This window comes from Pleurodeles waltl, chromosome 10 (genome assembly GCF_031143425.1).
Source record: "Pleurodeles waltl isolate 20211129_DDA chromosome 10, aPleWal1.hap1.20221129, whole genome shotgun sequence".
NCBI classification, from domain to species: domain Eukaryota; kingdom Metazoa; phylum Chordata; class Amphibia; order Caudata; family Salamandridae; genus Pleurodeles; species Pleurodeles waltl.
Genome location: NC_090449.1, coordinates 615317443 through 615338808, shown reverse-complemented (window position 1 = coordinate 615338808; position 21366 = coordinate 615317443).

Below are 21366 nucleotides of genomic sequence, written 5' to 3'. Positions count from 1 at the left end.
GGCAATTCCTTTCGCAGGCGCTAGGCCTACCCACACAAGTGAGGTACCATTTTTATTGGGAGACTTGGGGGAACGCTGGGTGGAAGGAAATTTCTGGCTCCTCTCAGATTCCAGAACTTTCTGTAACCGAAATGAGAGAAAAAAATGTTTTTTTTAGCCAAATTTTGAGGTTTGCAAAGGATTCTGGGTAAGAACCTGGTCAGAGCCCCACAAGTCACCCCATCTTGGATTCCCCAGGTGTCTAGTTTTCAAAAATGCGCTGGTTTGCTATGTTTCCCCAGGTGCCGGTTGAGCTAGAGGCCAAAATCCACAGCTAGGCACTTTGTTAAAAACACCTCTGTTTTCTGTTGAAAAATGTGATGTGTCCACGTTGTGTTTTGGGGCATTTCCTTTCGTAGGCGCTAGGTCCGCCCGCACAAGTGAGGTACCATTTTTATCGAGAGAATTGGGAGAATGCTGGGGGGAAGGAAATTTGTATCTCCTCTCAGATTCCAGTACTTTCTGTCACCAAAATGAGAGGAAAAAGTGTTTTGGGGCCACATTTTGAGGTTTCCAAAGGATTCTGGGTAAGAGAACCTGGTCAGAGCCCCACAAGTCACTCCATCATGGATTCCTCTAGGTGTCCAGTTTTAAAAAAGGCACTGGTTTGCTAGGTTCCCCATATGCTGACTAAGCTAGAGGCCAAAATCCACAGGTAGGCACTTTGTAAAAAACGCCTCTGTTTTCTGTGGAAAAATGTGATGTGTCCATGTTGTGTTTTGGGGCATTTCCTTTCGCAGGCGCTAGGCCTACCCACACAAGTGAGGTACCATTTTTATCGGGAGACTTGGGGGAACGCTGGGTGGAAGGAAATTTGTGGCTCCTCTCAGATTCCAGAACTTTCTGTCACCGAAATGAGAGAAAAAAATGATTTTTTAGCCAAATTTTGAGGTTTGCAGAGGATTCTGGGTAAGAACCTGGTCAGAGCCCCACAAGTCGCCCCATCTTGGATTACCCTAGGTGTCTAGTTTTCATAAATTTATTGGTTTCCTAGGCTTCCCCAGGTGCCGGCTGAGCTAGAGGCCAAAATCATAAGCTAGGCACTTTGTAAAAAACACCTCTGTTGTCTGTGGAAAAATGTGATGTGTCCACGTTGTGTTTTGGGGCATTTCCTTTCTCAGGCGCTAGACCTACTCACACAAGTGAGGTACCATTTTTATTGGGAGACTTGGGGGAATGCTGGGGGGAGGAAATTCGTGGCTCCTCTCAGATTCCAGAACTTTCTGTCACCGAAATGAAAGGAAAAAGTGTTTTTTTGGGCCAAATTGTGAGGTTTGCAAAGGATTCTGGGTAACAAAACCTGGTCACAGCCCCACAAGTCACCCCATCTTGGATTCCCCAGGTGTCTAGTTTTCAAAAATGCGCTGGTTTGCTATGTTTCCCCAGGTGACGGCTGAGCTAGAGGCCAAAATCCACAGGTAGGCACTTTGTAAAAGACACCTCTGTTTTCTGTGGGAAAAATGGGATGTGTCCACGTTGTGTTTTGGGGCATTTCCTTTTGCGGGCACCAGGCCTACCCACACAAGTGAGGTACCATTTTTATCAGGAGACTTGGGGGAATGCTGGTGGGAAGGAAATTTGTGGCTCCTCTCAGATTCCAATACTTTCTGTCACCAAAATAAGAGGAAAGAGTGTTTTTCGACCAAATTTTGAGGTTTCCAAAGGATTCTAGGTAACAGAACCTGGTCAGAGCCCCAAAAGTCACTGCGTCATGGATTCCCCTATGTATCTAGTTTAAAAAAATGCACTGGTTTGCTAGGTTTCCCAAGGTGACGGCTGAGCTAGAGGCCAAAATCCACAGGTAGGCACTTTGTAAAAACCACCTCTGATTTCTGTGGAAACATGTGATGTGTCCATGTTGTGTTTTGGGGCATTTCCTTTCGCAGGCGCTAGGCCTACCCACACAAGTGAGGTACCATTTGTATTGGGAGACTTGGTGGAACACTGGGTGGAAAGAAATTTCTGGCTCCTCTCAGATTCCAGAATTTTCTGTAACCGAAATGAGAGAAAAAATTGTTTTTTTAGCCAAATTTTGAGGTTTGCAAAGGATTCTGGGTAAGAACCTGGTCAGAGCCCCACAAGTCACCCCATCTTGGATTCCCCAGGTGTCTAGTTTTCAAAAATGCGCTGGTTTGCTATGTTTCCCCAGGTGCCGCCTGAGCGAGAGGCCAAAATCCACAGGCAGGCACTTTGTAAAAGACACCTCTTTTTTCTGTGGGAAAAATGTGATGTGTCCACGTTGTGTTTTGGGGCATTTCCTATCGTAGGCGCTAGGTCCACCCGCACAAGTGAGGTACCATTTTTATCGAGAGAATTGGGAGAATGCTGGGGGGAAGGAAATTTGTATCTCCTCTCAGATTCCAGTACTTTCTGTCACCAAAATGAGAGGAAAAAGTGTTTTGGGGCCACATTTTGAGGTTTCCAAAGGATTCTGGGTAAGAGAACCTGGTCAGAGCACCACAAGTCACTCCATCATGGATTCCTCTAGGTGTCCAGTTTTAAAAAATGCACTGGTTTGCTAGGTTCCCCATATGCTGACTAAGCTAGAGGCCAAAATCCACAGGTAGGCACTTTGTAAAAAACACCTCTGTTTTCTGTGGAAAAATGTGATGTGTCCATGTTGTGTTTTGGGGCATTTCCTTTCGCAGGCGCTAGGCCTACCCACACAAGTGAGGTACCATTTTTATCGGGAGACTTGGGGGAACGCTGGGTGGAAGGAAATTTGTGGCTCCTCTCAGATTCCAGAACTTTCTGTCACCGAAATGAGAGAAAAAAATGTTTTTTTAGCCAAATTTTGAGGTTTGCAAAGGATTCTGGGTAAGAACCTGGTCAGAGCCCCACAAGTCGCCCCATCTTGGATTACCCTAGGTGTCTAGTTTTCATAAATTTATTGGTTTCCTAGGCTTCCCCAGGTGCCGGCTGAGCTAGAGGCCAAAATCATAAGCTAGGCACTTTGTAAAAAACACCTCTGTTTTCTGTGGAAAAATGTGATGTGTCCACGTTGTGTTTTGGGGCATTTCCTTTCTCAGGCGCTAGACCTACTCACACAAGTGAGGTACCATTTTTATTGGGAGACTTGGGGGAATGCTGGGGGGAGGAAATTCGTGGCTCCTCTCAGATTCCAGAACTTTCTGTCACCGAAATGAAAGGAAAAAGTGTTTTTTTGGGCCAAATTGTGAGGTTTGCAAAGGATTCTGGGTAACAAAACCTGGTCACAGCCCCACAAGTCACCCCATCTTGGATTCCCCAGGTGTCTAGTTTTCAAAAATGCGCTGGTTTGCTATGTTTCCCCAGGTGACGGCTGAGCTAGAGGCCAAAATCCACAGGTAGGCACTTTGTAAAAGACACCTCTGTTTTCTGTGGGAAAAATGGGATGTGTCCACGTTGTGTTTTGGGGCATTTCCTTTTGCGGGCACCAGGCCTACCCACACAAGTGAGGTACCATTTTTATCAGGAGACTTGGGGGAATGCTGGTGGGAAGGAAATTTGTGGCTCCTCTCAGATTCCAATACTTTCTGTCACCAAAATAAGAGGAAAAGGTGTTTTTCGACCAAATTTTGAGGTTTGCAAAGGTTTCTGGGTAACAGAACCTTGTCAGAGCCCCACAAGTCACCGCGTCATGGATTCCCCTAGGTATCTAGTTTTCAAAAATGCACTGGTTTGCTAGGTTTCCCAAGGTGACGGCTGAGCTAGAGGCCAAAATACACAGGTAGGCACTTTGTAAAAAACACCTCTGATTCCTGTGGAAACATGTGATGTGTCCATGTTGTGTTTTGGGGCATTTCCGTTCGCAGGCGATAGGCCTACGCACACAAGTGAGATACCATTTAAATTTGGAGACTTGGGGGAAAACTGGGTGGAAGGAAATTTCTGCCTCCTCTCAGATTCCAGAACTTTCTGTAACCGAAATGAGAAAAAATATTGTTTTTTTAGCCAAATTTTGAGGTTTGCAAAGGATTCTGGGTAAGAACCTGGTCAGAGCCCCACAAGTCACCCCATATTGGATTCCCCAGGTGTCTAGTTTTAAAAAATGCGCTGGTTTGCTTTGTTTCCCCAGGTGCCGTTTGAGCTAGAGTCCAAAATCCACAGCTAGACACTTTGTAAAAAACACCTCTGTTTTCTGTGGAAAAATGTGATGTGTCCACGTTGTGTTTTGGGGCATTTCCTTTCGCGGGCGCTAGGTCTACTCACACAAGTGAGGTACCATGTTTATTGGGAGACTTGGGGGAATGCTGGGGGGGAGGAAATTTGTGGCTACTCTCAGATTCCAGAACTTTCTGTCACCAAAATGAGAGGAAAAAGTGTTTTTTTGGGCCAAATTGTGAGGTTTGCAAAGGATTCTGGATAACAAAACCTGGTCACAGCCCCACAAGTCACCCCATCTTGTATTCCCCAAGTGTATAGTTTTCAAAAATGCGCTGGTTTGCTATGTTTCCCCAGGTGCCGGCTGAGCTAGAGGCCAAAATCTACAGGTAGGCACTTTGTAAAAGACACCTCTGTTTTCTGTGGGAAAAATGGGATGTGTCCACGTTGTGTTTTGGGGCATTTCCTTTTGCGGGCGCTAGGCCTACCCACACAAGTGAGGTACCATTTTTATTGGGAGACTTGGGGGAATGCTGGGGGGAAGGAAATTTGTGGCTCCTCTCAGATTCCAATACTTTCTGTCACCAAAATAAGAGGAAAAAGTGTTTTTCGATCAAATTTTGAGGTTTGCAATGGTTTCTGGGTAACAGAACCTGGTCAGTGCCCCACAAGTCACCACGTCCTGGATTCCCCTAGGTATCTAGTTTTAAAAAATGCACTGGTTTGCTTGGTTTCCCAAGGTGCCGGCTGAGCTAGAGGCCAAAATCCACAGGTAGGCACTTTGTAAATTACACCTCTGATTTCTGTGGAAACATGTGATGTGTCCATGTTGTGTTTTTGGGCAATTGCTTTTGCAGGCGCTAGGCCTACCCACACAAGTGAGGTACCATTTTTATTGGGAGGCTTGGGGGAATGCTGGGTGGAAGGACATTTCTGGCTCCTCTCAGATTCCAGAACTTTCTGTAACCGAAATGAGAGAAAAAATATATTTTTAGCCAAATTTTGAGGTTTGCAAAGGATTCTGGGTAAGAACCTGGTCAGAGCCCCACAAGTCACCCCATCTTGGATTAGCCAGGTGTCTAGTTTTCAAAAATGCGCTGGTTTGCTATGTTTCCCCAGGTGCCGCCTGAGCGAGAGGCCAAAATCCACAGGCAGGCACTTTGTAAAAGACACCTCTTTATTCTGTGGGAAAAATGTGATGTGTCCACGTATTGTTTTGGGGCATTTCCTTTTGCAGGCGCTAGGCCTACCCACACAAGTGAGGTACCATTTTTATTGGGAGACTTGGGGGAATGCTGGGTGGAAGGAAATTTCTGGCTCCTCTCAGATTCCAGAACTTTCTGTAACCGAAATGAGAGAAAAAAATGTTTTTTTAGCCAAATTTTGAGGTTTGCAAAGGATTCTGGGTAAGAACCTGGTCAGAGGCCCACAAGTCACCCCATCTTGGATTCCCCAGGTGTCTAGTTTTCAAAAATGCGCTGGTTTGCTATGTTTCCCCAGGTGCCGGCTGAGCTAGAGGCCAAAATCCACAGGCAGGCACTTTGTAAAAGACACCTCTGTTTTCTGTGGGAAAAATGTGATGTGTCCACGTAGTGTTTTGGGGCATTTCCTTTTCCGGGCGCTAGGCCTACCCACACAAGTGACGTACCATTTTTATCGGGAGACTTGGGGGAATGCAGGGGGAAGGAAATTTGTGGCTCCTCTCAGATTCCAATACTTTCTGTCACCAAAATGAGAGGAAAAAGTGTTTTTCGGCCAAATTTTGAGGTTTGCAAAGGATTCTGGGTAACAGAACCTGGTCAGAGCTCCACAAGTCACCGCGTCATGGATTCCCCTAGGACTCTAGTTTTAAAAAATGCACTGGTTTGCTAAGTTTCCCAAGGTGACGGCTGAGCTAGAGGCCAAAATCCACAGGTAGGCACTTTGTAAAAAACATCTCTGTTTTCTCTGGAAAAATGTGATGTCCATGTTCTGTTTTGGGGCATTTCCTTTCACAGGCGCTAGGCCTACCCACACAAGTGAGGTACCATTTTTATTGCGAGACTTGGGGGAACGCTGGGTAGAAGGAAATTTGTGGCTCCTCTCAGATTCCAGAACTTTCTGTAACCGAAATGAGAGAAAAAAATGTTTTTTTAGCCAAATTTTGAGGTTTGCAAAGGATTCTGGGTAAGAACCTGGTCAGAGCCCCACAAGTCACCCCATCTTGGATTCCCTAGGTGTCTAGTTTTCATAAATTCACTGGTTTGCTAGGTTTCCCCAGGTGCCGGCTGAGCTAGAGGCCAAAATCATAAGCTAGGCACTTTGTAAAAAACACCTCTGTTTTCTGTGGAAAAATGTGATGTGTCCACGTTGTGTTTTGGGGCATTTCCTTTCTCGGGCGCTAGGCCTACTCACACAAGTGAGGTACCATTTTTATTGGGAGACTTGGGGGAATGCTGGGGGGGAGGAAATTCGTGGCTCCTCTCAGATTCCAGAACTTTCTGTCACCGAAATGAGAGGAAAAAGTGTTTTTTTATGCCGAATTGTGAGGTTTTCAAAGGATTCTGGGTAACAAAACCTGGTCACAGCCCCACAAGTCACCCCATCTTGGATTCCCCAGGTGTCTAGTTTTCAAAAATGCGCTGGTTTGCTATGTTTCCCCAGGTGCCGGCTGAGCTAGAGGCCAAAATCCACAGGTAGGCACTTTGTAAAAGACACCTCTGTTTTCTGTGGGAAAAATGGGATGTGTCCACGTTGTGCTTTGGGGCATTTCCTTTTGCGGGCGCTAGGCCTACCCACACAAGTGAGGTACCATTTTTATCAGGAGACTTGGGGGAATGCTGGTGGGAAGGAAATTTGTGGCTCCTCTCAGATTCCAATACTTTCTGTCACCAAAATAAGAGGAAAGAGTGTTTTTCGATCAAATTTTGAGGTTTGCAAAGGATTCTAGGTAACAGAACCTGGTCAGAGCCCCACAAGTCACTGCGTCATGGATTCCCCTATGTATCTAGTTTTAAAAAATGCACTGGTTTGCTAGGTTTCCCAAGGTGACGGCTGAGCTAGAGGCCAAAATCCACAGGTAGGCACTTTGTAAAAAACACCACTGATTTCTGTGGAAACATGTGATGTGTCCATGTTGTGTTTTGGGGCATTTCCTTTCGCAGGCGCTAGGCCTACCCACACAAATGAGGTACCATTTGTATTGGGAGACTTGGTGGAACGCTGGGTGGAAAGAAATTTCTGGCTCCTCCCAGATTCCAGAATTTTCTGTAACCGAAATGAGAGAAAAAATTGTTTTTTTAGCCAAATTTTGAGGTTTGCAAAGGATTCTGGGTAAGAACCTGGTCAGAGCCCCACAAGTCACCCCATCTTGGATTCCCCAGGTGCTAGTTTTCAAAAATGCGCTGGTTTGCTATGTTTCCCCAGGTGCCGCCTGAGCGAGAGGCCAAAATCCACAGGCAGGCACTTTGTAAAAGACACCTCTTTTTTCTGTGGGAAAAATGTGATGTGTCCACGTATTGTTTTGGGGCATTTCCTTTTGCAGGCGCTAGGCCTACCCACACAAGTGAGGTACCATTTTTATCGGGAGACTTGGGGGAATGCTGGGGGAAGGTAATTTGTGGCTCCTCTCAGATTACAATACTTTCTGTCACCAAAATAAGAGGAACAAGTGTTTTTCGACCACATTTTGAGGTTTGCAAAGGATTCTGGGTAACAGAACCTGGTCAGAGCCCCACAAGTCACTGCGTCATGGATTCCCCTAGGACTCTAGTTTTAAAAAATGCACTGGTTTGATAAGTTTCCCAAGGTGACGGCTGAGCTAGAGGCCAAAATCCACAGGTAGGCACTTTGTAAAAAACATCTCCGTTTTCTCTGGAAAAATGTGATGTCCATGTTCTGTTTTGGGGCACTTCCTTTTGCAGGCGCTAGGCCTACCCACACAAGTGAGGTACCATTTTTATTGCGAGACTTGGGGGAACACTGGGTGGAAGGACATTTCTGGCTCCTCTCAGATTCCAGAACTTTCTGTAACCGAAATGAGAGAAAAAAATGTTTTTTTAGCCAAATTTGAGGTTTGCAAAGGATTCTGGGTAACAGAACCTGGTCAGAGCTCCACAAGTCACCACGTCATGGACTCCCCTAGGTGTCTAGTTTTAAAAAAATGCACTGCTTTGCTAGGTTTCCCATGGTGACGGCTGAGCTAGAGGCCAAAATACTCAGGTAGGCACTTTGTAAAAAACACCTCTGTTTTCTGTGGAAAAAAGTGATGTGTCCACGTTGTGCTGTAAGACTTTTCCTTTCGTGGGCGCTAGGCCTAATCACACAAGTGAGGTACCTTTTTTATCTGGTGACTTGGGGGAAGGTTGGGTTGATGGAAATTTGTGGCTCCTCTCAGATTCTAGAACTTTCAGTCACGAAAATGAGAGGGAAAATTGTTTTTATGCCCAAATTTTGAGGTTTGCAAAGGATTCTGGGTAACAGAACCTGGTCAGAGCTCCACAAGTCAACCCATCTTGGATTCCCCTAGTTGTCTAGTTTGAAAAAATGTCCCAGTTTACTAGGTTTCCCCAGGTGCCGGCTGAACTAGAGGCCAAATCCACAGCTAGGCACTTTGTAAAAAACACCTCTGTTTTCTGTGGAAAAATGTGATGTGTCCAAGTTGTGTTTTGAGGCATTTCCTTTCACGGGCGCTAGGCCTACCCACACAAGTGAGTTACCATTTTTAATGGGAGACCTGGGGGAACGCTAGGTGGAAGCGAGTTTGTGGCTCCTCACAGATTCCAGAACTTTCTGTCACCGAAACAAGAGGAAAAAGTTTTTTCTTTGCAAAATTGTGAGGTTTGCAAAGGATTCTGGGTAACAGAACCTGGTCAGAGCCCCACAAGTCACCCCATCTTGGATTCCCCTAGTTGTCTAGTTTTCAAAAATGTGCTGGTTTGCTAGGTTTCCCCAGGTGCCGGCTGAGCTAGAGGCCCAATCCATAGCTAGGCACTTTGTAAAAAACACCTCTGATTTCTGTGGAAACATGTGATGTTTCCATGTTGTGTTTTGGGGCATTTCCTTTCGCAGGCGCTAGGCCTACCCACACAAGTGAGTTACCATTTTTAATGGGAGACCTGGGGGAACGCTAGGTGGAAGCGAGTTTGGGGCTCCTCACAGATTCCAGGACTTTCTGTCACCGAAATAAGAGGAAAAAGTTTTTTCTTTGCAAAATTGTGAGGTTTGCAAAGGATTCTGGGTAACAGAACCTGGTCAGAGCCCCACAAGTCACCCCATCTTGGATTCCCCCAGGTGTCTAGTTTTCAAAAATGCACAGATTGGCTAGGTTTCCCCAGATGCTGGCTGAGCTAGAGGCCAAAATCCACAGGTAGGCACTTTGTAAAAAACACCTCTGTTTTCTGTGGAAAAATTAGATGTGTCCATGTTGTGTTTTGGGGCATTTCCTTTTGCGGGCGCTAGGCCTACCCACACAAGTGAGGTACCATTTTTATCGGGAGACTTGGGGGAACACTGGGTGGAAGGAAATTTCTGGCTCCTCTCAGATTCCAGAACTTTCTGTAACCGAAATGAGAGAAAATATTGTTTTTTTAGCCAAATTTTGAGGTTTGCAAAGGATTCTGGGTAAGAACCTGGTCAGAGCCCCACAAGTCACCCCATCTTGGATTCCCCAGGTGTCTAGTTTTCAAAAATGCGCTGGTTTGCTTTGTTTCCCCAGGTGCCGTTTGAGCTAGAGGCCAAAATCCACAGCTAGGCACTTTGTAAAAAACACCTCTGTTTTCTGTGGAAAAATGTGATGTGTCCACGTTGTGTTTTAGGGCATTTCCTTTTGCGGGCGCTAGGCCTACTCACACAAGTGAGGCACCATTTTTATTGGGAGACTTGGGGGAATGCTGGGGGTGAGGAAATTCGTGGCTACTCTCAGATTCCAGAACTTTCTGTCACCAAAATGAGAGGAAAAAGTGTTTTTTTGGGCCAAATTGTGAGGTTTGCAAAGGATTCTGGATAACAAAAGCTGGTCACAGCCCCACAAGTCACCCCATCTTGGATTCCCCAGGTGTCTAGTTTTCAAAAATGCGCTGGTTTGCTATGTTTCCCCAGGTGCCGGCTGAGCTAGAGGCCAAAATCTACAGGTAGGCACTTTGTAAAAGACACCTCTGTTTTCTGTGGGAAAAATGGGATGTGTCCACGTTGTGTTTTGGGGCATTTCCTTTTGCGGGCGCTAGGCCTACCCACACAAGTTAGGTACCATTTTTATTGGGAGACTTGGGGGAATGCTGGGGGGAAGGAAATTTGTGGCTCCTCTCAGATTCCAATACTTTCTGTCACCAAAATAAGAGGAAAAAGTGTTTTTAGACCAAATTTTGAGGTTTGCAAAGGTTTCTGGGTAACAGAACCTGGTCAGAGCCCCGCAAGTCACCACGTCATGGATTCCCCTAGGTATCTAGTTTTAAAAAATGCACTGGTTTGCTTGGTTTCCCAAGGTGACGTCTGAGCTAGTGGCCAAAATCCACAGGTAGGCACTTTGTAAAAAACACCTCTGTTTTCTGTGGAAAAATTAGATGTGTCCACGTTGTGTTTTAGGGCATTTCCTTTCGCAGGCGCTAGGCCTACCCACACAAGTGAGGTACCATTTTTATTGGGAGACTTGGTGGAACGCTGGGTGGAAAGACATTTCTGGCTCCTCTCAGATTCCAGAATTTTCTGTAACCGAAATGAGAGAAAAAATTGTTTTTTTAGCCAAATTTTGAGATTTGCAAAGGATTCTGGGTAAGAACCTGGTCAGAGCTCCACAAGTCACCCCATCTTGGATTCTCCAGGTGTCTAGTTTTAAAAAATGCGCTGGTTTGCTATGTTTCCCCAAGTGCCGGCTGAGCTAGAGGCCAAAATCCACAGGCAGGCACTTTGTAAAAGACACCTCTGTTTTCTGTGGGAAAAATTTGATGTATCCACGTAGTGTTTTGGGGCATTTCCTTTTGCGGGTTCTAGACATACCCACACAAGTGAGGTACCATTTTTATCGGGAGACTTGGGGGAATGCTGGGGGTAAGGAAATTCGTGGCTCCTCTCAGATTCCAATACTTTCTGTCACCAAATGAGAGGAAGAAGTGTTTTTCGGCCAAATTTTGAGGTTTGCAAAGGATTCTGGGTATTAGAACCTGGTCAGAGCCCCACAAGTCACCGCGTCATGGATTCCCCTAGGTGTCTAGTTTTTAAAAATGCACTGCTTCTCTAGGTTTCCCAAGGTGACGGCTGAGATAGAGGCCAAAATACACAGGTAGGCACTTTGTAAAAAACAACTCTGTTTTCTGTGGAAAAATGTGATGTGTCCACGTTGTGTTGTAGAGCTTTTCCTTTCGCGGGCGCTAGACCTACCCACACAAGTGAGGTACCATTTTTATTGGGAGACTTGGGGGAATGCTAGGTGGAAGGGAGTTTGTGGTTCCTCTCAGATTCCAGAACTTTCTGTCACCGAAATGAGAGGAAAAAGTGTTTTTTGGGCCAAATTATGAGGTTTGCAAAGGATTCTGGGTAACAGAACCTGGTCAAAGCCCCACAAGTCACCCCATCTTGTAATCCCCTAGGTGTCTAGTTTTAAAAAATGCGCAGGTTTGCTAGGTTTCCCCAGGTGCCAGTTGAGCTAGAGGCCAAAATCCACAGCCAGGCACTTTCTAAAAAACACCTCTGTTTTCTGTGGAAAAATGTGATGTGTCCACGTTGTGTTTAGGGACATTTCAAATCGTGGGCGCTAGGTCTACCCGCACAAGTGAGGTACCATTTTTATCGAGAGAATTGGGAGAATGCTGGGGGGAAGGAAATTTGTGTCTCCTCTCAGTTTCCAGAACTTTCTGTCACCAAAATGAGAGGAAAAAGTGTTTTGGGGCTAAATTTTGAGGTTTGCAAAGGCTTCTGGGTAACAGAACCTGGTCAGAGCCCCACAAGTCACTCCATCATGGATTCCCCTAGGTGTCTAGTTTTAAAAAATGCACTGGTTTGCTAGGTTCCCATTATGCTGACTGAGCTAGAGGCCAAAATCAACAGGTAGGCACTTTGTAAAAAATACCTCTGTTTTCTGTGGGAAAATGTGATATGTCCAAGTTGTGTTTTGAGGCATTTCCTTTTACAGGTCCTAGGCCTACCCACACAAGAGAGGTACCATTTTTATTGGGAGACTTTGGGGAACGCTAGGTAGAAGGGAGTTTGTGGCTCCTGTCAGATTACAGAACTTTCTGTCACCAAAATTAGAGGAAAAGGTGTTTTTTTAGCCGAATTTTAAGGTTTGCAATGGATTCTGGATAACAGAACATGGTCAGAGCCCCACAAGTCACCCCATCTTGGATTCCCCCAGGTGTCTAGTTTTCAAAAATGCACTGGTTTGCTAGGTTTCCCCAGATGCTGGCTGAGCTAGAGGCCAAAATCCACAGGTAGGCACTTTTTAAAAAACACCTCTGTTTTCTGTGGAAAAATGAGATGTGTCCATGTTGTGTTTTGGGGCATTTCCTTTCGCAGGCGCTAGGTCTACCCACACAAGTGAGGTACCATTTTTATCAGGAGACTTGGGGGAACGCTGGGTGGAAGGAAATTTGTGGCTCCTCTCAGATTCCAGAACTTTCTGTCACCGAAATGAGAGAGAAAAAAGTTTTTTAGCCAAATTTTGAGGTTTGCAAAGGATTCTGGGTAACAAAATGGTCAGAGCCCCAAAAGTCGCCCCATCTTGGATTCCCCAGGTGTCTAGTTTTCAAAAATGTGCTGGTTAGCTATGTTTCCCCAGGTGCCGGCTGAGCTAGAGGCCAAAATCCACAGGTAGGCACTTTGTAAAAGACACCTCTGTTTTCTGTGGGAAAAATGGGATGTGTCCACGTTGTGTTTTGGGGCATTTCCTTTTGCAGGCGCTAGGCCTACCCACTCAAGTGAGGTACAATTTTTATCGGGAGACTTGGGGGAATGCTGGGGGGAAGGAAATTTGTGGCTCCTCTCAGATTCCAATACTTTCTGTCACCAAAATAAGAGGAAAAGGTGTTTTTCGACCAAATTTTGAGGTTTGCAAAGGTTTCTGGGTAACAGAACCTTGTCAGAGCCCCACAAGTCACCGCGTCATGGATTCCCCTAGGTATCTAGTTTTCAAAAATGCACTGGTTTGCTAGGTTTCCCAAGGTGACGGCTGAGCTAGAGGCCAAAATACACAGGTAGGCACTTTGTAAAAAACACCTCTGATTCCTGTGGAAACATGTGATGTGTCCATGTTGTGTTTTGGGGCATTTCCGTTCGCAGGCGATAGGCCTACGCACACAAGTGAGATACCATTTAAATTGGGAGACTTGGGGGAAAACTGGGTGGAAGGAAATTTCTGGCTCCTCTCAGATTCCAGAACTTTCTGTAACCGAAATGAGAAAAAATATTGTTTTTTTAGCCAAATTTTGAGGTTTGCAAAGGATTCTGGGTAAGAACCTGGTCAGAGCCCCACAAGTCACCCCATATTGGATTCCCCAGGTGTCTAGTTTTAAAAAATGCGCTGGTTTGCTTTGTTTCCCCAGGTGCCGTTTGAGCTAGAGTCCAAAATCCACAGCTAGACACTTTGTAAAAAACACCTCTGTTTTCTGTGGAAAAATGTGATGTGTCCACGTTGTGTTTTGGGGCATTTCCTTTCGCGGGCGCTAGGTCTACTCACACAAGTGAGGTACCATGTTTATTGGGAGACTTGGGGGAATGCTGGGGGGGAGGAAATTTGTGGCTACTCTCAGATTCCAGAACTTTCTGTCACCAAAATGAGAGGAAAAAGTGTTTTTTTGGGCCAAATTGTGAGGTTTGCAAAGGATTCTGGATAACAAAACCTGGTCACAGCCCCACAAGTCACCCCATCTTGTATTACCCAAGTGTATAGTTTACAAAAATGCGCTGGTTTGCTATGTTTCCCCAGGTGCCGGCTGAGCTAGAGGCCAAAATCTACAGGTAGGCACTTTGTAAAAGACACCTCTGTTTTCTGTGGGAAAAATGGGATGTGTCCACGTTGTGTTTTGGGGCATTTCCTTTTGCGGGCGCTAGGCCTACCCACACAAGTGAGGTACCATTTTTATTGGGAGACTTGGGGGAATGCTGGGGGGAAGGAAATTTGTGGCTCCTCTCAGATTCCAATACTTTCTGTCACCAAAATAAGAGGAAAAAGTGTTTTTCGACCAAATTTTGAGGTTTGCAATGGTTTCTGGGTAACAGAACCTGGTCAGTGCCCCACAAGTCACCACGTCATGGATTCCCCTAGGTATCTAGTTTTAAAAAATGCACTGGTTTGCTTGGTTTCCCAAGGTGCCGGCTGAGCTAGAGGCCAAAATCCACAGGTAGGCACTTTGTAAATTACACCTCTGATTTCTGTGGAAACATGTGATGTGTCCATGTTGTGTTTTTGGGCAATTGCTTTTGCAGGCGCTAGGCCTACCCACACAAGTGAGGTACCATTTTTATTGGGAGGCTTGGGGGAATGCTGGGTGGAAGGACATTTCTGGCTCCTCTCAGATTCCAGAACTTTCTGTAACCGAAATGAGAGAAAAAATATATTTTTAGCCAAATTTTGAGGTTTGCAAAGGATTCTGGGTAAGAACCTGGTCAGAGCCCCACAAGTCACCCCATCTTGGATTAGCCAGGTGTCTAGTTTTCAAAAATGCGCTGGTTTGCTATGTTTCCCCAGGTGCCGCCTGAGCGAGAGGCCAAAATCCACAGGCAGGCACTTTGTAAAAGACACCTCTTTATTCTGTGGGAAAAATGTGATGTGTCCACGTATTGTTTTGGGGCATTTCCTTTTGCAGGCGCTAGGCCTACCCACACAAGTGAGGTACCATTTTTATTGGGAGACTTGGGGGAATGCTGGGTGGAAGGAAATTTCTGGCTCCTCTCAGATTCCAGAACTTTCTGTAACCGAAATGAGAGAAAAAAATGTTTTTTTAGCCAAATTTTGAGGTTTGCAAAGGATTCTGGGTAAGAACCTGGTCAGAGGCCCACAAGTCACCCCATCTTGGATTCCCCAGGTGTCTAGTTTTCAAAAATGCGCTGGTTTGCTATGTTTCCCCAGGTGCCGGCTGAGCTAGAGGCCAAAATCCACAGGCAGGCACTTTGTAAAAGACACCTCTGTTTTCTGTGGGAAAAATGTGATGTGTCCACGTAGTGTTTTGGGGCATTTCCTTTTCCGGGCGCTAGGCCTACCCACACAAGTGACGTACCATTTTTATCGGGAGACTTGGGGGAATGCAGGGGGAAGGAAATTTGTGGCTCCTCTCAGATTCCAATACTTTCTGTCACCAAAATGAGAGGAAAAAGTGTTTTTCGGCCAAATTTTGAGGTTTGCAAAGGATTCTGGGTAACAGAACCTGGTCAGAGCTCCACAAGTCACCGCGTCATGGATTCCCCTAGGACTCTAGTTTTAAAAAATGCACTGGTTTGCTAAGTTTCCCAAGGTGACGGCTGAGCTAGAGGCCAAAATCCACAGGTAGGCACTTTGTAAAAAACATCTCTGTTTTCTCTGGAAAAATGTGATGTCCATGTTCTGTTTTGGGGCATTTCCTTTCGCAGGCGCTAGGCCTACCCACACAAGTGAGGTACCATTTTTATTGCGAGACTTGGGGGAACGCTGGGTAGAAGGAAATTTGTGGCTCCTCTCAGATTCCAGAACTTTCTGTAACCGAAATGAGAGAAAAAAATGTTTTTTTAGCCAAATTTTGAGGTTTGCAAAGGATTCTGGGTAAGAACCTGGTCAGAGCCCCACAAGTCACCCCATCTTGGATTCCCCAGGTGTCTAGTTTTCATAAATTCACTGGTTTGCTAGGTTTCCCCAGGTGCCGGCTGAGCTAGAGGCCAAAATCATAAGCTAGGCACTTTGTAAAAAACACCTCTGTTTTCTGTGGAAAAATGTGATGTGTCCACGTTGTGTTTTGGGGCATTTCCTTTCTCGGGCGCTAGGCCTACTCACACAAGTGAGGTACCATTTTTATTGGGAGACTTGGGGGAATGCTGGGGGGGAGGAAATTCGTGGCTCCTCTCAGATTCCAGAACTTTCTGTCACCGAAATGAGAGGAAAAAGTGTTTTTTTGGGCCGAATTGTGAGGTTTGCAAAGGATTCTGGGTAACAAAACCTGGTCACAGCCCCACAAGTCACCCCATCTTGGATTCCCCAGGTGTCTAGTTTTCAAAAATGCGCTGGTTTGCTATGTTTCCCCAGGTGCCGGCTGAGCTAGAGGCCAAAATCCACAGGTAGGCACTTTGTAAAAGACACCTCTGTTTTCTGTGGGAAAAATGGGATGTGTCCACGTTGTGCTTTGGGGCATTTCCTTTTGCGGGCGCTAGGCCTACCCACACAAGTGAGGTACCATTTTTATCAGGAGACTTGGGGGAATGCTGGTGGGAAGGAAATTTGTGGCTCCTCTCAGATTCCAATACTTTCTGTCACCAAAATAAGAGGAAAGAGTGTTTTTCGATCAAATTTTGAGGTTTGCAAAGGATTCTAGGTAACAGAACCTGGTCAGAGCCCCACAAGTCACCGCGTCATGGATTCCCCTATGTATCTAGTTTTAAAAAATGCACTGGTTTGCTAGGTTTCCCAAGGTGACGGCTGAGCTAGAGGCCAAAATCCACAGGTAGGCACTTTGTAAAAAACACCACTGATTTCTGTGGAAACATGTGATGTGTCCATGTTGTGTTTTGGGGCATTTCCTTTCGCAGGCGCTAGGCCTACCCACACAAATGAGGTACCATTTGTATTGGGAGACTTGGTGGAACGCTGGGTGGAAAGAAATTTCTGGCTCCTCCCAGATTCCAGAATTTTCTGTAACCGAAATGAGAGAAAAAATTGTTTTTTTTAGCCAAATTTTGAGGTTTGCAAAGGATTCTGGGTAAGAACCTGGTCAGAGCCCCACAAGTCACCCCATCTTGGATTCCCCAGGTGCTAGTTTTCAAAAATGCGCTGGTTTGCTATGTTTCCCCAGGTGCCGCCTGAGCGAGAGGCCAAAATCCACAGGCAGGCACTTTGTAAAAGACACCTCTTTTTTCTGTGGGAAAAATGTGATGTGTCCACGTATTGTTTTGGGGCATTTCCTTTTGCAGGCGCTAGGCCTACCCACACAAGTGAGGTACCATTTTTATCGGGAGACTTGGGGGAATGCTGGGGGAAGGTAATTTGTGGCTCCTCTCAGATTACAATACTTTCTGTCACCAAAATAAGAGGAACAAGTGTTTTTCGACCACATTTTGAGGTTTGCAAAGGATTCTGGGTAACAGAACCTGGTCAGAGCCCCACAAGTCACTGCGTCATGGATTCCCCTAGGACTCTAGTTTTAAAAAATGCACTGGTTTGATAAGTTTCCCAAGGTGACGGCTGAGCTAGAGGCCAAAATCCACAGGTAGGCACTTTGTAAAAAACATCTCCGTTTTCTCTGGAAAAATGTGATGTCCATGTTCTGTTTTGGGGCACTTCCTTTTGCAGGCGCTAGGCCTACCCACACAAGTGAGGTACCATTTTTATTGCGAGACTTGGGGGAACACTGGGTGGAAGGACATTTCTGGCTCCTCTCAGATTCCAGAACTTTCTGTAACCGAAATGAGAGAAAAAAATGTTTTTTTAGCCAAATTTGAGGTTTGCAAAGGATTCTGGGTAACAGAACCTGGTCAGAGCTCCACAAGTCACCGCGTCATGGACTCCCCTAGGTGTCTAGTTTTAAAAAAATGCACTGCTTTGCTAGGTTTCCCATGGTGACGGCTGAGCTAGAGGCCAAAATACTCAGGTAGGCACTTTGTAAAAAACACCTCTGTTTTCTGTGGAAAAAAGTGATGTGTCCACGTTGTGCTGTAAGACTTTTCCTTTCGTGGGCGCTAGGCCTAATCACACAAGTGAGGTACCTTTTTTATCTGGTGACTTGGGGGAAGGTTGGGTTGATGGAAATTTGTGGCTCCTCTCAGATTCTAGAACTTTCAGTCACGAAAATGAGAGGGAAAATTGTTTTTATGCCCAAATTTTGAGGTTTGCAAAGGATTCTGGGTAACAGAACCTGGTCAGAGCTCCACAAGTCAACCCATCTTGGATTCCCCTAGTTGTCTAGTTTGAAAAAATGTCCCAGTTTACTAGGTTTCCCCAGGTGCCGGCTGAACTAGAGGCCAAATCCACAGCTAGGCACTTTGTAAAAAACACCTCTGTTTTCTGTGGAAAAATGTGATGTGTCCAAGTTGTGTTTTGAGGCATTTCCTTTCACGGGCGCTAGGCCTACCCACACAAGTGAGTTACCATTTTTAATGGGAGACCTGGGGGAACGCTAGGTGGAAGCGAGTTTGTGGCTCCTCACAGATTCCAGAACTTTCTGTCACCGAAACAAGAGGAAAAAGTTTTTTCTTTGCAAAATTGTGAGGTTTGCAAAGGATTCTGGGTAACAGAACCTGGTCAGAGCCCACAAGTCACCCCATCTTGGATTCCCCTAGTTGTCTAGTTTTCAAAAATGTGCTGGTTTGCTAGGTTTCCCCAGGTGCCGGCTGAGCTAGAGGCCCAATCCATAGCTAGGCACTTTGTAAAAAACACCTCTGATTTCTGTGGAAACATGTGATGTTTCCATGTTGTGTTTTGGGGCATTTCCTTTCGCAGGCGCTAGGCCTACCCACACAAGTGAGTTACCATTTTTAATGGGAGACCTGGGGGAACGCTAGGTGGAAGCGAGTTTGGGGCTCCTCACAGATTCCAGGACTTTCTGTCACCGAAATAAGAGGAAAAAGTTTTTTCTTTGCAAAATTGTGAGGTTTGCAAAGGATTCTGGGTAACAGAACCTGGTCAGAGCCCCAGAAGTCACCCCATCTTGGATTCCCCCAGGTGTCTAGTTTTCAAAAATGCACAGATTTGCTAGGTTTCCCCAGATGCTGGCTGAGCTAGAGGCCAAAATCCACAGGTAGGCACTTTGTAAAAAACACCTCTGTTTTCTGTGGAAAAATTAGATGTGTCCATGTTGTGTTTTGGGGCATTTCCTTTTGCGGGCGCTAGGCCTACCCACTCAAGTGAGGTACCATTTTTATCGGGAGACTTGGGGGAACACTGGGTGGAAGGAAATTTCTGGCTCCTCTCAGATTCCAGAACTTTCTGTAACCGAAATGAGAGAAAATATTGTTTTTTTAGCCAAATTTTGAGGTTTGCAAAGGATTCTGGGTAAGAACCTGGTCAGAGCCCCACAAGTCACCCCATCTTGGATTCCCCAGGTGTCTAGTTTTCAAAAATGCGCTGGTTTGCTTTGTTTCCCCAGGTGCCGTTTGAGCTAGAGGCCAAAATCCACAGCTAGGCACTTTGTAAAAAACACCTCTGTTTTCTGTGGAAAAATGTGATGTGTCCACGTTGTGTTTTGGGGCATTTCCTTTTGCGGGCGCTAGGCCTACTCACACAAGTGAGGCACCATTTTTATTGGGAGACTTGGGGGAATGCTGGGGGTGAGGAAATTCGTGGCTACTCTCAGATTCCAGAACTTTCTGTCACCAAAATGAGAGGAAAAAGTGTTTTTTTGGGCCAAATTGTGAGGTTTGCAAAGGATTCTGGATAACAAAAGCTGGTCACAGCCCCACAAGTCACCCCATCTTGGATTCCCCAGGTGTCTAGTTTTCAAAAATGCGCTGGTTTGCTATGTTTCCCCAGGTGCCGGCTGAGCTAGAGGCCAAAATCTACAGGTAGGCACTTTGTAAAAGACACCTCTGTTTTCTGTGGGAAAAATGGGATGTGTCCACGTTGTGTTTTGGGGCATTTCCTTTTGCGGGCGCTAGGCCTACCCACACAAGTTAGGTACCATTTTTATTGGGAGACTTGGGGGAATGCTGGGGGGAAGGAAATTTGTGGCTCCTCTCAGATTCCAATACTTTCTGTCACCAAAATAAAAGGAAAAAGTGTTTTTAGACCAAATTTTGAGGGTTGCAAAGGTTTCTGGGTAACAGAACCTGGTCAGAGCCCCGCAAGTCACCACGTCATGGATTCCCCTAGGTATCTAGTTTTAAAAAATGCACTGGTTTGCTTGGTTTCCCAAGGTGACGTCTGAGCTAGTGGCCAAAATCCACAGGTAGGCACTTTGTAAAAAAAACCTCTGTTTTCTGTGGAAAAATGTGATGTGTCCACGTTGTGTTTTAGGGCATTTCCTTTCGCAGGCGCTAGGCCTACCCACACAAGTGAGGTACCATTTTTATTGGGAGACTTGGTGGAACGCTGGGTGGAAAGAAATTTCTGGCTCCTCTCAGATTCCAGAATTTTCTGTAACCGAAATGAGAGAAAAAATTGTTTTTTTAGCCAAATTTTGAGATTTGCAAAGGATTCTGGGTAAGAACCTGGTCAGAGCTCCACAAGTCACCCCATCTTGGATTCTCCAGGTGTCTAGTTTTAAAAAATGCGCTGGTTTGCTATGTTTCCCCAAGTGCCGGCTGAGCTAGAGGCCAAAATCCACAGGCAGGCACTTTGTAAAAGACACCTCTGTTTTCTGTGGGAAAAATTTGATGTATCCACGTAGTGTTTTGGGGCATTTCCTTTTGCGGGTTCTAGACATACCCACACAAGTGAGGTACCATTTTTATCGGGAGACTTGGGGGAATGCTGGGGGTAAGGAAATTCGTGGCTCCTCTCAGATTCCAATACTTTATGTCACCAAATGAGAGGAAAAAGTGTTTTTCGGCCAAATTTTGAGGTTTGCAAAGGATTCTGGGTATTAGAACCTGGTCAGAGCCCCACAAGTCACCGCGTCATGGATTCCCCTAGGTGTCTAGTTTTTAAAAATGCACTGCTTTTCTAGGTTTCCCAAGGTGACGGCTGAGATAGAGGCCAAAATACACAGGTAGGCACTTTGTAAAAAACAACTCTGTTTTCTGTGGAAAAATGTGATGTGTCCACGTTGTGTTGTAGAGCTTTTCCTTTCGCGGGCGCTAGACCTACCCACACAAGTGAGGTACCATTTTTATTGGGAGACTTGGGGGAATGCTAGGTGGAAGGGAGTTTGTGGTTCCTCTCAGATTCCAGAACTTTCTGTCACCGAAATGAGAGGAAAAAGTGTTTTTTGGGCCAAATTATGAGGTTTGCAAAGGATTCTGGGTAACAGAACCTGGTCAAAGCCCCACAAGTCACCCCATCTTGGAATCCCCTAGGTGTCTAGTTTTAAAAAATGCGCAGGTTTGCTAGGTTTCCCCAGGTGCCAGTTGAGCTAGAGGCCAAAATCCACAGCTAGGCACTTTCTAAAAAACACCTCTGTTTTCTGTGGAAAAATGTGATGTGTCCACGTTGTGTTTAGG